Source organism: Phascolarctos cinereus, unplaced genomic scaffold (assembly GCF_003287225.1).
Source record: "Phascolarctos cinereus isolate Bilbo 61053 unplaced genomic scaffold, phaCin_HiC Scaffold_4;HRSCAF=312, whole genome shotgun sequence".
Lineage (NCBI taxonomy): Eukaryota > Metazoa > Chordata > Mammalia > Diprotodontia > Phascolarctidae > Phascolarctos > Phascolarctos cinereus.
The window spans coordinates 557,873,081-557,888,487 of NW_027555847.1; the positions used below are offsets into that span (position 1 = coordinate 557,873,081).

Here is a 15,407-nt window from a genome sequence, read left to right on the forward strand (position 1 = left end):
TATTTTGTGTCAGAGGGACAACCCCTCTCCCATAACACTATAGTTTTTGCCTACAGATAGGACTACATAGATGGAGGAATATAAATATATGAGTATGAGTGTTGGAGGAAAGGCTGTTGGAGAGAATGAGAATGGAAGGACACAGAACTCGTAGAAAGGCTGGCGGCCATCAGAATATCAAACCAGAGGCGAGGGTTTAGTTTCTGGGAATCTCAGAGGACTCATTTGTGATGAGGATTATTTTTACCAACAGACAAAAAAACATTTGAATAGCAAAGGTAGAAATTATTTTAAAATGTACAGGTAGACCAAAATAGCCAACTTGAGAGATGTGGCATTGTTTCCCTTTCCCATTAAATTCCTCTAACTGCTAGAAAAGGTGAGGAAATAAATTTTAAATATCCTCCTCACTCATATATGTACGGTACTGTTTGACATTGATTTTGTAACTTAGTTGTTTCAGTTGTGCCGAACTCCGTGACCCCATTTGGGATTTTCTTGGCAAAGATACTAGAATGGTTCACCATTTCCTTCTCCAGCTCATTATACAGATGAGGAAACTGAGACAAACAGGGTTAAATGACTTCCCAGGGTCACACAGCTACTAAGTGTCTAAGGCCAGACTTGTACTCAGGAAGATGAATCTTTCCACTCCATCCACTGAGCCTCCCAGTTGCCTTGACAGTGATAAACAATGGAAAGAACACTAGTTCTAGAGTCAAAGAATCAAGGTTTAAATCCCATCTCTCTCCCTTTTTTTTTTTAACACTTGGGCAAGTCTCATATCCATCCTGCATGGCAGGATTCTCATATATAGAATAAGAGGTTTGGACTAGATAGTTTCTTAGGACCCCTTCCAGCCCTAAATCTATGGACCATGCTTCCTATCTCAGGGAATGTAAGATTTTTAACTCATAATATAGCAAAGGGGTAGCAACCATTAACCATAATACTAGCCCAGAATCATAGAATTTCAGAGTTAGTCTAGGTTAGGGACCTTAGAAATAATTTTATAGATGAAAATATGAAGGCCCAATCAATTAATCAATAATTATTTATTAAATGATAAGTATAGGCAAAATAGTTAAATGAGTTACCAAAAGCCATGGTATTCATTAGGAAAAATTTGTACTAGAGGCAGCATAGTATAGTACTGAACTGAAAAGTCAGGAAGCCCAAGTGTCAAGATCTAGTTCTGCTTGGACAAGTTATTTTACTTCTCTGGGCTTTGTCTCATCTATAAAAACAGCTAGGTGGCACATAGGTGGCATAGAGTGCCAGGCCTGGGGTCAGGAAGACTCATCTTCCTGAGTTCAAATCTAGCCTCAGATATTTACTAGCTATGTGACCCTGGGCAAGTCATTTAACTCTCTTTGCCTCAGTTTACTCATCTGTAAAATGAGCTGGAGAAGGAAATGGCAAACCACTCCAGGATCTCTGCCTAGAAAACCCCAAATAGGGTCATAAAGAGTTAGACATGACTGAACAACAGCCACAACAACATTGGATCAGGTGATCTCTGAAGTCACTTCTACAAATCTAGAGTATCTTGGCATCCTGTACCCATCCTTGGCTCATTTCCACACTGCCTCAAGTTACACTCACCTCAAACTATGAGGACTTTTTCCTCTAGGGACTGTCCTTCTTATAAACTTTAGATAATGGTTTTTCTTATTCTCCAGAGGAGAATACAGCTTTATATTTGGGTAATTAAGACACATCTCATTTCCCCAGAGAATAGCTGAATTACCCCAGTGAATTTCTCTAGTTTCAAAGTAGCTAGAAAGTGATGTAACCATGGCCTGCTTCCTTTTTTTTTTTAAAGTTTCAAACTCTGTAGTTACTTTACAGCACTTTCTCAATTTCAATTAGCTAGAGTTGTTTCTAGAATACTGTGTGATACATAAGCTCCTATGCTTCTGCTTTCCCTTGATAACTGTAATTTATATTTTATTTTTTAACTCTGTGTCTCAATGGCTTCAGTTACTACCAACATACTCAGTCTCTTGGGCTTATACCCTCATTAAAAATAAATCAAATGGGAAAAAAACTGCATTACACAAGATGTCATATTATAAATTAAACCTCAGAAACCCTCAAATGAAATTTTTGAGGTTTTTAAAGAATATGAATGTCATTTTCTTTGTACTTCACTTTTAAGATACCTTTTAGCTACCTAATAATGAATCAGAATATACATATACCACAGGTGGACTACTATTATCCCTAAGAACTTAACTTATTAATCCCTCCTTCCTTGTCTCAAAGCATTACCTCCAAAACCTGGGACTAACTCTCCCACAAATACACAGAGTCTCTGTATAGGGGAGAATCACAATGTAAGTGAGGCAGCTAGGTGGCAAAGTAGGTAGAGTGCCAGCCCTGAAATCAAGAAGACTCATCTTCCTGAGTTCAAATCTGGTCTCAGATATTCACTAGCTATGTGACCCTGGGCAAGTCACTTAGCTGTGTCTACCTCAGTTTCCCCATCTATAAAATGAGTTAGAGAAGGAAATGGCAAACCACTCTAGTGGCTTTGCCAAGAAAACCCCAGATAGGGACACGAGGAGTTGGATATGACTGAAACGACTGAATAACAACAACAACAATGGAAGTGAGGCAAAAGCGTAGGGAATACCCATGACTAAGATAACTCATAACTGGAACAGTGGGACCTTGGTGTCACAAGCTTCACTGCAGGGTGTGCCATTAATGGTAGATGAGTCCCTCTGTTACTAGGCTGGGTAGGGCTCTCACAAGGCATCACATCCCCATTGGACAGTGGGCTCAGCTGGACTTACTTCTCAGTTGTTTGGGTTGGTCCACTGCTGGATTGGGTCATATAGGTTGCTTGCCTGCTGAGTTAGCCCCTCACTGGACTCAGCTGTCAGCTGGGCTAGACTGGGCAGGTTGCTCAATCTTTGGGCATAGATACTGCCAGGTTTTACTAGACAAATCGTTCAGCTCATGGCTAATGCCCAGTCAGTTTGGTTGCTCAGCCAGGTGGCTGGGCTAGATGAGGCAGGTCGTTCATCCGCTCTGCTGCTGCTACCCAGGCAGAACTGAGAAGATTACTAGACCACCAGCTCCTTCACAGGGCACGGCATCTTTGCTGGATGGATTGATTTACTAGATTGCCTGGGCCCAATCTCTGGCAGCTGCCGTCTCCACCACTTCCATCCTCTGGTTTGGCTGGGTATCACGGTGCTCTTTCAGCATTACTGTGATTTTTCAGCCAGGGCAGCAACTCTTAGTCTATGATTGTTATAAAGTTCACCTCTTTTACTTCCTCAGGCCCTTGCCTCTGAGGTTTGTCATCTCAATCCAGGAAGTGAGATCAGTCTAGCCCTTCTTGTTGGGTTTCCTCAGTGAGGCACCTCATCCTTACTTATGATCCATCAAACAGTTACACTTCCCAGACTTTTATTTACACTTCCCAGATTTACTGATCATATGAAGATCAATGGCTGGGGAATAAAGTTATTCTGGTCAATGTTTAAGAATTGTATCTCTTTTTTTTTTTTTTGGTTGGGCAATGGGGTTAAGTGACTTGCCCAGGGTCACACAGCTAGTAAGTGTTATGTGTCTGAGGCCGGATTTGAAATCAGGTCCTCCTGAATCTAGGGCTGGTGCTCTATCCACTGTGCCACCTAGCTGCCCCTTTAAGAATTGCATCTCAAGAGGGGGAAAGGGTATACTTTATAAACTTTTAAATTTTATCTGCATTACCAATACTTTATGAAGTCTAGACAGTTAACAGTAAATAAAGTCTTGATTTGTAGCTTTTTGCCAGTTTTTCAGATGTAAATGTTTAAGCTGAAAATTTAACAATCTGCTCTCACCTGCCACTTGGAGCTGGCTCCAGCACAGCCCTGGATAAAAGGGCAGAGGCAGTCTTCACCCTGAAGTAAATTCATTCATTTTACTGGACTTTTCATACTCAGTTAAGCTATTCTAGTCTCAGGTCCACTTGGAGTTGTGGAATGCTTCCTTATTTATATTTCTCTGGTTTTGCCCCTTCCAACCTTTACCTTTGTTGAAGCCAACAATAGATAATACTCTTACATTAATATTAAAAGCCTGGGGTGGGGCAGCAGGTTGTCTAAAAATGAAACTACCTTCAAGACTGTTCTGTAGTCAAAACTGAGAATAAGCTTTAGTATGTTTAGCACAGTTTTAATAATAAATGAGAAAAATCTTATCATCAATAACTATCATATAACTACCACTGTAGAGGGCCAGTTCTAGTAGGTTGGAGGGCTTAGGCCAGCCCGGATCTTACCTGCAGCTTGTACTAAGCCCAACAGCTGTGAAACTCAGGATGTCAGCTCACCACCCCCCTGTTCCGTCTCTTGAGAACAGGATGAAGGAAGGGAGGAAACGGATGGGGTACAGGACAGGACACAGGAAAGAAAGTAACAGACAAGGTACAAGGAAGTAAGGAAATCACTTAATTAGGTTTGTGCTTTTCATGGAAAATAATGTTACTCTTGCTTGATCCAGTACTATATAAGCCTGAACCCTCAGATCAATAAACAAAGTTTGTTCTTCACATCTTCCACCTGGCCCATGATTCTTTCTCTCTTCACACTCCGCCAGCTTCAGACCACCGCAGTGGACGCAGGCGCTGGCAGGATTTGGTGCCTAGACAGGGACCTGAAAGGAAGGCTTCCCCCAGCAGAGTGGCCTGGACAAGGTGGGCTGTTTGGCCAACAGCCCTAGAAAAGGAGCTCCGGTCATCAAGAGAAGATGGCTAACAAGATAGGGTGATAATTTTCCTATATAGTTTTTTATTTTCACCAGGTTAAGAGGGGATTAAAAAGAAATGAGACTGCCACTTTTCGGGGTCTCTTAAAGTGAAAGTGAACTTAAGAACGAGACTGCCGCTTTTCAGCATCTCAGATTTAAAGTGAAAGCAAACCACACAGGTGGGGAAAGCTAAAGTAAACTACAGGGGCTAAGAATGAGACTGCTGCTTTTTGGTGTCTTCAATTTAAAGGGAAAGTAAACCACACCGGCTAAGTAGTGTCCTATAAAATAGTTAGCTAATATGCGGCAGAGCTCATCGGCAGAACAGAGAGAAGAGAATATTGTTTGAAAGTGTTCGAATACAGGGGACACAACTGGAATTTCAGCATGCAAATAAGAACATTGTCATTCTTTAAATTGTCAACTGCATCTTTGTCATTTCTATTGAGAACAAACCAAGTGCCATTCTGCTACTGAAATCTCTGCATAAGATACCTGTACTGTCCAACCATTGCATTGCCAAGACTGTACTAATACCAACTTTGATTACACTAGGAAATGCCAGTGCTCAGTCTTTGTGGTGTTGCAATTTTCACATATTTGCTATTTTATTGATTATTGTTTAAAATAATAGTACTGTATGAGAACTTAATGATTGTATCTCGGAATTATTTTGTGTAGAAAATATACGTAGAAAAGTGGTTACCATGCTGCTGTCCTGTTCTTGTTAAAAAGTCCCATGTGTACAAGTAGAGTTTCCTCATGTACAAGAGTCCTTTTTTCAGGTAAATATTAATTATTCTTCAAATAACATTAAAACACTGCATAATTCTGGTAATTTTTACTTGTTTAAATAGAATCTACCAGTAGTTCTGGAAAATCTTTTTTGGTTTTCTGGGTACAAATTTATGTAACATATATAAAAATTAAAATGAGATTCATAAATATTCAGGACATTGGCAGCTGATCACATTTACAAAGTCAGTGTGTAAGTGAAGTTATTACTCCCTCCATAATGCCTTATGGACAAGCAGGAACTGTGATGTGAAGCTACATTGTATTTCCCATTTTATATAGGTCTCCCTATTTGATTTTATTCAAGTTATAGTATGTTCTGAAAAAGTTGGCCTTAGGTGTGTGTCATTGTGGCCTGCAAAGAGTTATGATGACTTTACATTAAATGTTAGAATTTGTAGTCATTATGGCATTAGAAATTTTTGTGGTTTTCAAGAGTCTCAGAGCAAATTGTATATTAACATTTTTTGTCAGCCATCACATTTCCAAACAGTATTTTTAAAAAACAAAGGTAAATGTGATTTGGCAGATGAGCAGACTAACCAAAATCAGTGGTTAAGGGGATTTCATTTTAGATCCTTTTTAATAATCAAAGAAAATGGAACATTTGCCTTATAGATAAAAAAAGAAGTTTTATTGAAGTTAGAGCTAAAATAGCATACTTAAGTTTATAGCTTTTGTAGGTACATGTCCTTTGCAACCTTCCATTCATTTAAGATCAGTTTGTAAATCAAGAGTTCTATCTTACGGTAATTGTACAAAAATAAAGCTTGTATCATTTTATCTACAACCACCATTTAGGTAACTTAAAAATTACATTGGAATTCAAAAAAGAGGAAAATTACTTAAGAAGCTAAGTTATATCAATAATTAGAAAACTTCAAGGGTAGGAGTAAATAAACTCTCTGCTTTAGAAATTTGACATGAGCAGTTTGTATGTTAAACACATTCTAATGCAGTATATGTATACTAAAATTTCCAGTAACATGTAGCTTGCAAATTTTCTGAATCACCTCCTTAGTACTAGTTATAATATAGCTAACATCTTAATATATTTTACAGTATATAAAAGGCTATAACTTCTTAAGTCCTTTTTAACTTATCTTTAATAAAACTTTTTGATTTAAAAAAATTATTTATTCCAACTTTGTTAGAATATTAATAGCAATATTTTTAGGCTTTCATTTGTCCTGGTGGTTCTTTGGGAGGGTTTGCAAGCAAATTAAACAAGTGAAGTGGGAAAGGGACCATTTATTTGTCTTTGAACATTTAGAAATAGATTTTTACCCTTGCCCAACAAAACCCTCTTGAATTCAGTAGATAACTAAAGAAATTCTTTTGCTTTGCAGCAGAGTTCTATTGCCTAACTCCCCTCTTGTATTAGAAAATCCAGCATAAATTTGTCATAGCCTGGTCAGTAGTTAAAACAGAACTTCAGAGTTGAAAATAATTTTTATTAATTAAACCATCAGGGAATCTTTTTTTAACTACAAATAGGAAACTTAGTTATTTCTGTGTTTTCTGCCAAGAAGCATAGCCTTAAACACATTTCTATACATACCTGATTTCTTAGCTACTTAAACTTATGCTGTTCTAAACATTACTTAATCATATTTAGTTGGCTATTTTTCTACTGAACAATTGCACAATGTTAGGGAGAGTCTTATTCTAAAATTCCTTTATTTCATATCAATGTGTGATTCATGTTTTTTAAGTGTAATTACAATGTTTATGTCAGAGTATGCAAAAAAAAAGTGGGGGAAAGATGAATATCATATGAAGACAAGCAGATACTTTGGATTAGTTACATATTTTAAGAAGGACATAAGCAATATCATTTCTTGTTTTGCTTTAGTATTCTTGGCAATCCAAGACACCTCAAGACTGACAAAGGTCCCGCCTATACTAGCAGGAATTTCACACAATTTTGTCTTACTTATAATATCACTCTCTCTATTGGCATCCCATACAATCTTACTGGACTAGTCATTGTTGAAAGGTGCAACAAGGATATTAAAACACTCCTTGATAAACAGAAAAAAGAGGGAATAGAAAATAGGTTAAGAAGGAGATTGGATCAGGTAATATACACCATAAATTTTTTGACACTAGATGATCAGGGATGTACTCCTGCACAAAAACATTTTGCAGGACAAAAGAACAGGTTGATAGATGAGCAACCAGATGTCACGGTAATGTGGAAGGATCCAAAGATGGGTAATTGGGATGGTCCAGTAAAATTACTAATCTGGGGTCAAGGTTATGCTTGTGTTTTTCCAGAACATGCAGGAGAACCAATCTGGGTCCCCAAGAGGAATATTCGCTCCTGTCAGCATACTGACCAGAGGGATAGAGAACCTGAGCATCAGAAGAAAAACTGGTCAGAGAGACAAGCGGAGGAGGAAGGCGAGACCAAGAAGACAAAGAGCCAATAATAAGATGTTGACTGTCCTTTTTGCAATGATGACTGTTGCGGGTATCTCTAGGGCGGAGTCAAGATTACATTGGACTTATATGCCTTACCCCCCTTGGGTTAAACCAGTAACTTGAAATGTGATTACCACTATACTTTTGTTTGTGTAACTCCCTATTTGCTTTCTAATACTACCAATGTAACTCCTGATCAAATATTGAATAAGCTTCATTCCAAAAATATAACATGGATGGTATTGATCCTCAACATATTGCTTATAAGATGTTGTACTGTGTCAAACAACTTAACACTTTCCAGAATATTTCAAGTTTGCTGTTGCATTTTGTACCCTGATAGTATTCTTGTTTCTCTTGAGTTTTCTCCTGATGTGCATCCCACGTTCTCAAGCTAGAACAGAAGAAAGGGGGAGATGTAGAGGGCCGGCTTTGGGGAGTTGGAGGACTTAGGCCAGCCCGGGTCTTACCTGCAGCTTGTACTAAGCCTGACAGCTGTGAAACTCAGGATGTCGGCTCACCACCCCCCTGTTCCGTCTCTTGAGAACAGGATGCAGGAAGGGAGGAAACGGATGGGGTACAGGACAGGACGCAGGAAAGAATGTAACAGACAAGGTACAAGGAAGTAAGGAAATCACTTAATTAGATTTGTACTTTTCATGAATAATAATGTTACTATTGCTTGATCCAGTACTATATAAGCCTGAGCCCTCAGATCAATAAACAGAGTTTGTTCTTCACTGCTCTCACCTGGCCCGTGATTCTTTCTCTCTTCACACTCTGCCAGCATCAGACCACGGCCGCAGACGCAGGCGCTCACAGCATACCACAACAGAGATCTCTATAAAATTATTTTCTAGGAAAGAAGGTTTTTCAGAAGATCAATTATCTAACAGTATAAGATAATAAAATCATAACAATTTTTGCATACTACATTAAACTGTAATTTGACAAGTTTGAAATGAAATTTCTTGCTTCCATAACCTAAGTGGAGCAATGGATAGAGCACTAGGCCTGGAGTCAGGAAGACCTGAGTTCAAATTCAGCCACAGACATTTACTATCTGTGTGATCCTGGGCAAGTCACTTAACCCTGTTTGTCTCATTTTCCTCATCTGTAAAATGAGATGGAGACAGAAATGGCAAACCACTCCAGTATGCCAAGAAATCCCCAAATGAGGTCACAAGGAGTTAAACATAACTAAAATGAAGTGATTTGCTGGTATTTGTTAATATTTACAACATCCCTATAAGATAGATTGAAAGTACAGATTTGTTATTCAAATATTCAACACCTCTGCTATTTGATACATGGAAAGATCAGTCACGGATCTCTGGTAGACCCTAATATTTAGCCCAGGTCTTTGATTCTTGGTTCTGTGCTCTTTTGTGCACTTGAAGATATACAAGAAGTAAACACTTTGTAACTAAGAGCCTGTGGTTTCCTCAGTGTGAGGCACCACTATGTGACTGACTTTTCCAGCTTTAACAAGATAAGAGATAACAGACATGCAATTCCACACTGAGCCCTACCCAAAGTATTCTCAGCTTGGTAAGACTTGCTAAAGTTTGTCTTCCACAGCAATAATTTTAAAGAACCCTAGGTCATCTCTACTCCATGATAAATCACGAGAGTAGGATTCTAATGTACTCATATTTTCATAAAGGGGTGTGTGTGTGTGTGTGTGTGTGTGTGTGTGTGTAAGAGAGAGAGAGAAAGAGAGAGAGTAAGGGCACATTGGTGCCTGTACTAAGCAAGTCAATAAATGTCCTTGGGCATCATTTTCTTCAACTACGAAATGAGGAGGTTGAATTGAATGTTACTCTGCCTGTAATTTTATGAATTAAAGAGTAACTTAAGTTAATGAACATTTTTGTTTAAGAATAGAAATAGGTTTAGGAAGAATAAGGAGTTGTTATGATGCCTATTAATACAAATTTATTCAATTGTATTACTTTCCTCTTAACATCTTGCTAAAACAGCTGCTTTAAGGAAATGAGAATTTTAACTAAGAATAGATGCAGTAGGCAAGTTTTTAGTATGGTAACTTTAAGGAGTAAGGCTTTAGTTGATGCTACACAGTGGGGATAGGGAAGGGAGTTACTTAGGGAGTATAAGATAAAGCCTACAGAGAAAGATAACAGGAAATGGAAGGTGAGTACAGATCGTTCTTACTTTATGTGAATTTGCGTTATATAAATTTTACTTTACATAAAGAATTTTAAAAGAAATCTCTATTCCACAAAAACAAAAACAAAAAAACCTATCTTAACTTTACAGTACTGTGTAAAGTGTCTCTCAGCTCCTGGCCCTCAGCTTGGTGTTCAATGACCTACCCCACCAAAAAAAAAAAAAACCCTTAAAAAAAAAACCCTCCAAGTGAAACTGGAAGAATGGATGGGAAGAGAGACACCATGGGCAAACAACTTTTGTTCTATTTCCCTCCCTTTCCCAGACCCTGTGCAAATTTGCATTACTAAAAACTGCTTTTAAATGGAGGTCTGCAGAAGGGTCCACTTACATAAAGTGAAAAATGCCTACCTAAAAAGAAAGATGTGAGGATGCCAAGAACAAACTTTCAGAAGTTTTCCTTGGGTCAGCATTTGTCCACAAAAGGGGGTGGAAATTCCTTTTCTTCTTCCCTTCTTCTGCTTCCTCCTCCCACATGTACCACATGATCCAAAACTCAGGCTGCTACTCTTACCTTATAGTTCAACTACTTCATAGATGAAATAAATTCACTTCTGTGTAAATCTAACCACCATCTATAACATTATTTCTAAAGGAAATTGTGTTCCAAATTCCAAATAAACTACTTATAAATGCAGTTTTGGAAGACAATGTTCATAGACTAGGTACTAGTTACATAAAAATGTTTATAATTAAGCATTTTATATGTTGCTTTTATTTTGAGAGTTCTGGGTTGAGTAATGCCACAATAAGTACAAATGTTTATCTCAATTCCATATAATTTGGTTGAGCCCTTCTGTCACACACTAGTGATTTTAGTATCTTTCTTTTATTTGCTCTGTATTTTATTTACTCTGATTGACTGCCTTGCCTATGACTCAGACACAACACATCTATACCCAAATGGAGAGTTATGTACTGGTAATTAAAAGGTTCCAATATTAAAGAAAAGGTTGGGTTAACCTGGTGATCAAGAAAACATTGCTTAGTGGGTGTCTTTTGCAAGGAAGGATTTTTTGTAATCTTACCAGGTTTTCTCTATTGTACTCATATTTCTACTAGGGCCTCTTTTTTACTCCCAAAAAGTTCTCAACTTTTTGGGTTCAAGACCCCTTTATACTTTTAAATATTATTGAGGACATCAAAGAGTTTTTGTTTATATTGGTTATGTCATTATTTGCCATAAATAGAAATTAAAACTGAAAAATGTTAAAAAAAATTTCTAGTAATTCATTGTAAAATAACAATTATAAATCTATTATATGCTAACACAAATAACATATTTTATTAAAAATAACCATATTTTCCAAAGTAAAAAAAGTGAGAAGAATCATTGTTTTACATTTTTTCTAAATGTCTTTAATGTATGGCTTAATAGAAGACAGCTAGATTCTCTTCTCTGCTTTTGCATTTGCTCTGTTGTGTATACTGTTTTGGTTGAAGTATAAAAAGAAAATCCAGCTTCACATAGATATGTAATTTGAAAAGGGAGGAGTATCTTAATAGACAAATAAACTTAGTATTGTTATTAAAAGTTTTTACCTTTAGGACTCCCTGAAGGGTCTTGGGAACCCACAGGGGTCCTCAGACCGAATTTTGAGAACCCTTGCTCTGGTCAAACCCTAAAACTGTGGCCAATATTGCTTCTTGGAGTTGTGAAACTTCCACCTTTTTCTATATATCACATATCTCTTTTAGCTGAAAATAAAGGTGGATGGAAAACTATCTCTGATAGTTTGCCCACCAATTTCATTTTTTAATCAACATTAGTTTTATCCTAAACCATAGTCTTAGTAAATAAATCACTGCACCTATTAACCCACATAGCACAGCTGATGGTGGAATCAGATGCATTAGGGTGACTAGGAGATCTGAGTAGCAACAAGAGCTTTACAGAATAGGGCCTATGATTTCCTGTGCAATCCTTGGCCTGGTATGACTGAATTATGAAGGCATCAAGCAGCATAGGATGGCGGACCATAATATGATAGAGCATGGCATAACATGGCCTAGAAGAGAAGAGAACAGGGCATGAATGGAAAGGAAAGTGAAGGAGAGAAGAGAAAATGAGGGAGAGAGGAACAGAAAGCTGAGGGAAAGGGAGCAAGGAAGGGAGAGGGGAAGAGAAAGAGAAGCAAAAGAGAGAAAGGAGAGAAGACACATAGCTCAGCATAGAGTCTTAGGGCTAAAAGCAACCTTAGAGATCAACTAGCTCAATCCCTTAATTTTGTATATAAGGAAATTGAGCCTGTGACAGGTTAAATGATTTACCCAACACATTACTAATTAATAGCAGGTCCAGCAACATCATAACCCTGGTAGCACATATGTTCCAGGGTTGCTAAGGATCAAATGAGATAATATTTGTAAAACACTTGGTACAGTATTTGGCACATAGTAGGTGCTTAATAAATGCTTGTTATCTTCCCTATTGTTTCATATATGGGGCACATTTTTCCTTCACATCTTAGTAAGGTGTCTGATTATACTTTTATTCACTTCCATTGTATTCATCGTGAAGATGGCAGTGATGATAAAAAAAAACCTTTTGTAAAAGGAGAAAAACTTGAGAGCAACATTTTAAAAGTTTTATTCTTTCAGTTTTACATTACCAACATTTACAGATTATGCCTGCCTCATGAAAGTACTCTCGTGACAAAATAAACAAATAATAAACTAATAACAGTGACTCACATGAAAATGCATGCAACATTCCACATCTGTAGCAACCCACTCTATTTTTTAGTTAATAAAAACCTATTTTCTCCCCTTCCTATCAACCCCTTTTCAAAAAAATGAGAGAAGAAAAATAAATTCACTTGGTCCCACAGGGGCTTGATCTCTGGGATCAAGGATCTGGACCAAACTGGGTGCCAATTTATTATTTTAACTATCACAAGGTATCATGGGATTTCTGGGGTACTCATCCTCTCTGAATTCTAATCAAGTCCATGAAGTTTGCAGAGCCCCCAGGTGTACCATAGCCAAGACCTACAATACTAGGGCCTGGCAGTTCAATTAAGGGTCTGGAATATGGAGGTGAGGTTTGGTCAGTCCACCTCACCCTCAGCAGTAAGAAGACTAATCTTTGCTCTCTGTTTGGATGCAACTCTTTGCCTTGGAAGCAGAGATGGAATTGATGATGCCCCCCTGAGCTGTACTGGCTTACCTATTCTCTACCTCTACCCCACATTGGTGATTAGTTTCTAATAGGTGGTCTGAAAGAGTGCTTGAGAGTTTGAGATAATTTTGGTCTTGGCAAGAGGAAAGGCTTGAAGCACAGACTGCTGAGTAAGTACAGATAGGTTGCTAATCACATTCTGTAGAGTTAATCTATCCCTAATGGTTGTGACCAAGCCCTCAAAAGCTGATACACCAGAGTCAGGGCATCATATACAAAGTTGTGACTTCAGATTTTATAATGTTCCCTGAGATGTGCTGGAGCTGGCAAGCCTGCTGGTTACAGATCTTGATTTTAACAAGATTGTTAAAAGTCTCCTTGACTTCCTACAGAAACCCCAAGGGCAGCAGTATAGTGTGGTAAAAAGAACACAGAATCTGGGTTCAAATGCTAGCTCTGTCATTTGCTAAGAATATAACATTAAGCAAGTCATTTACTATCCTCCCCTCCCCCATCTCAATTTCTTCATCATTAAATTAATTCATTCCATAAACATTTACTTTGGACTTTGTACAATGCTATTAAGCCTTGCAGAAATACAGATTTTAAATAAGCCACCTCATGAAGCTTACGTCTGGTAAGGGGATAAGAAACAAATACAAATAAGTATAATATCTAATAATATACAGAAGCAAGATGCTAACCAAAATGCATTATTAGGCCTGAAGAGGAAGGTTGTTGGTAGGAGTAGGAAAAGCTTCTCTGAGGATAAAGCTTTTAAATCAGTTTTTATTTTTTGTTTTGCTTTTTAAAAAAAAAACAACTAAGCAAGGGGTTAAGTGACTTAGCCAGGGTCACACAGCTAGGAAGCATCAATTATCTAAAGCTGTATTTGAACTCAGGACCTCCTGACTCTAGGGTAGGCACTCTATCCACTGCACAACCCAACTGCCTTAAATTATTTTTTAAATGATGACTAGGGAGTCAATAGGCAGCTGGGTAGCACAGTGAATAAAGGGCCAGGCCTAAAGTCAGGAAGACCTGAGTTCAAATCTGGCCTCAGACACTTACTAGCTGTGTGACTCTGGGCAAGTCATTTAACCCTCTTTGCTTCAGTTTGCCTGTCTGTGAGAGGAAGAAGGAAATGGCAGATTATTATAGTATCTTTGCCAAAAAAAAAAACCCAAATGGGGTCATGAAATGACTGAAATGACTGAACAAAGCAACAAGAAGTCAACAAGCAAGAAAGGTAGGAATAGGGACTAGTCTGAAGGAAAAATGCAATGTGCATTTCGGGGAAAGAGGCAAAGGAGAGTCCCACTTTTTTGAAGTACAGGGTACATGGAGTAATAAAGAATAAGACTAGAAATATAGGATGGTGCTATAATGTAGAGGATCTTGAATGCCATGTAGAAGAGTTTGAACTTAAGAACCAACAGGGATTTTTTGGGCAGCGAAGTGACCTATCTATATATCATAAAACAAAAAACTGGCAAAAAAAAAGTGGGAAGGGAATATAGCAGGAGTGGGAAGTTCTATTAATTGGCCATTACAATTGTCCAGGTAAATGGTATGATAAAGGCCTTTCCTAGGGACATGGCCTTGGGAATTGAGAAGAGGGTATGATTGTAAAAATTGTTGTGGTAAGTGGCACTTTCAGCCAAAAAGTGGCAGAACAGGAGGTAGGCTGCCCAGCTTTGCCCTCCTCCTGCAGTAAACCCCCCAAAATTCACACCAAAATGAATAATGATCAATAAATCCAACAAGAAGTTCCCAAAAGTGATTTCTTATACCACAGGAAAAGTCATCCAATAACCAACCCATGGGCAATAGGAAAAGGTGCTCTGTCAGAAAAGTTAACACCAGCCTAGGCCAACAAGATGGTGGCTACCATCCCCAACCAAAAAGGAACCTAAGACATTTGTAGCCTACAGATTTCTCTGTCCAAAGAAACCTTCAGTGGAGGAGCAGTACCTGATCAGTGCAACTCAGACTAAAATAACCAAGGGCTCTAAGATCCCTAGAACTGTGTCCTGAGATGTCCTAGAGGGCCCTGAAGATCCATTGCTTTGAACCTCAAAGATCCATGCGAACCTAAACTTGGGAGGAAAAGGTCAGCACAGGA

At 38.2% G+C, this 15,407-nt stretch overlaps 2 long non-coding RNA genes across 2 annotated transcripts in view; one reads left to right on the forward strand and one right to left on the reverse strand.

Moving 5' to 3' along the window:
• LOC110208690 (uncharacterized) overlaps window positions 1-15,407 on the reverse strand; it is a 47,071-nt gene that overhangs the window by 13,771 nt on the left and 17,893 nt on the right. Inside the window, exon 2 of the long non-coding RNA XR_002324598.2 lies at window positions 8,722-8,827. This is a non-coding gene — a long non-coding RNA (uncharacterized LOC110208690). The remainder of the gene's footprint in view (window positions 1-8,721; window positions 8,828-15,407) is intronic.
• Window positions 4,305-8,830, forward strand: LOC144456999 (uncharacterized). Its single transcript, XR_013486256.1, has 2 exons — window positions 4,305-5,534; window positions 7,825-8,830. It is a non-coding gene; the product is annotated as an uncharacterized LOC144456999 (long non-coding RNA).